Consider the following 2,314-nt stretch of genomic DNA (forward strand, 5'->3'; position numbering starts at 1 on the left):
ACCGGTACCATTGGATTCAGCGGGTCAAAATACATAAGACTACATAGTTTTTATCCTTTACCTCTTTAATGCATACGGGATCCTACCCAGCTCCTGGACTACTGTGTATTCGACCATGATCCTGAGAATTGTAAAAAAAAGAAAAATGCACATTAAAAAAAAAGAATTTTTTATAATCTAGACGGCCTTTAAAATAATTCTTAAGGTCAAGGGTCTGAAATATATTTTCACAAAACCGACTGAGAAGCGCTTGATCAGATCGTTCAGACTAGTGCTAGATTAGCTTTTCCAGACTAGCATTTGTCCATATAAAAACTGCTGACATCTGATTAGCGCCATAATAGACCGTCTTGACAGCCCACACTAGCGCTCTGGACCGTCTATCTTGGCCCCGAATCACGGGGAAAAATATATCGCATGAATTGCAATATACGAGGTGTGTTCAAAATGTAAGGTGACTTTTCAATTTTCGCGGGCTACGTACATTCAAGTTTTAAATTTTTTGTTTTGTTGTGTTTGTACACTCTTCACGATCATACGTTCGCTGTTTTGACTATATAGCTCGTGTTGTTTTTCTCGCAGAGGCGTAAAAGGTTAGAAGGGTTTGGTGTGCTCGGCGATTTTCTTCTTTCGAAAAAATGAAGCAAAGAGTTTGAATTAAATTTTGTGTGAATTTTGTGTGAGTCAATAATGATCCTGATTTTCTCAAAAGGGTTATAACTGGGGATGAATCGTGGGTATATGATTATGACGTCGAAACTAAAGGCCAATCGTCTCAGTGGAAGCACCTTGAGTCTCCAAGACCGAAAAAAGCACGTCAAGTTCGGTCAAATGTGAAGGTTTTTCTCACTGTCTTCTTCGATTACCGTGGTTTAGTGCATCAGGAATTCTGACCACAAGGTCGTACGGTCAATAAGGAGTATTACTCTCAAGTTATGCGCCGTTTGCGAGAGGCGATACGCAAAAAACGTCCGAAACTTTGGAAAAACAATTCGTAGCTTTTGCATCACAATAATGCACCTGCTCGTTCATCGTTGCTTGTGAAAGATTTTCTGACCAAAAACAGCACCACAGTCATGTCTCAGCCTCCATATTCACCGGATTTGGCCCCCAGTGACTTTTTTCTTTTCCCAAAACTGAAGAGACCCATGAAAGGACATCAATTTTCAACGATTGAGAAGATAAAAACTGCATCGCTGAAAGAACTCAAGGCTATACCACAAAATTATTATCAGAAGTGCTTCGATGATTGCAAAAAACGTTGGCACAAGTGTATTATATCTGAGGGGGATTACTTTGAAGGGGACAACGTAAATATTGAGGAATAATTGAATATTTTTTGAGAAAACCATAAAGTCACCTTATTTTTTGAACACACCTCATATACCATAATTCCTGCGCTATATATTGTAATGATCGCATTATAATAGCGTATAACATCGTGATATTGTACATTGCAAGTATTTAAATTATACACAGTTTTATATATAATATTGATTTGTTTTACATAAAAAATGTATAAAACAAATGAATATTCTATATAAAACTTAACACTATACAGTGTGTCCCATATTTATAGGGCCACCCCATTTTTTAAGGATAATTTTTTTTCTATTGGGACAAACTGCACCAAATTTTTTGAGTGAATAAATGAGTCGAGTTAACGATTTTTCCTAAAATATAGAGCTCGCAATTCCATTCGTTCATTTATTTGGGCATTTTTTCGAAAAAATCGGTGTCCCAAATTATTAGGGCCACTAAAAAAAAAATTCAATTTTTCCGAAAGAATTCAATGTATTCAACAAAATACGTACATATAAAAAGATTTTATTCACAAAATTAGTAATTAATAGTATTTACGTCATTTTTGAATACCATTTTCATTCGGTTTACCATCGATTTATTCAGATTTTCGAGACTTTTCGCGGTGACGTTGTTCCATGCTGATTTGTTCGCTTCCCTCAGCTCTGCGACCGTTGAGTACTGCTTTCCGTTGTCATACACATCGCGTACCGTCATGCCCCAAACATTTTCCATTGGGTTAAGGTCTGGAGAGATCGCTGGCCACGCGAGTACGGGGATCTTTGACTTTGCCAACCAATCGTTAATAGACTTGCTCGCATGTATGGCTGCGTTGTCCTGCTGGAAAGTCAATTTTGTAGAGCGGAAACGTCCAAGTTAGGGCTTAAGATGTTCTTCTAGCACTGCCTGATAATCTCCGCTTTTCATTTTATGAGAAATAAAAGCTAAGGCCACTTTTCCGAAACCGCTGTATGCCCCCCATACCATGACGGAACCGCCTCCAAAGTTTCGG

The 2,314-nt window shown here is 37.9% G+C and overlaps 1 protein-coding gene across 1 annotated transcript in view; it reads left to right on the top strand.

Annotated features, from left to right (window-relative positions):
- Positions 1–2,314, top strand: part of LOC117180475 — a 91,812-nt gene that overhangs the window by 65,720 nt on the left and 23,778 nt on the right. The window lies entirely within an intron of this gene.

The sequence above is a fragment of the Belonocnema kinseyi genome, chromosome 9 (assembly GCF_010883055.1).
Source record: "Belonocnema kinseyi isolate 2016_QV_RU_SX_M_011 chromosome 9, B_treatae_v1, whole genome shotgun sequence".
Lineage (NCBI taxonomy): Eukaryota > Metazoa > Arthropoda > Insecta > Hymenoptera > Cynipidae > Belonocnema > Belonocnema kinseyi.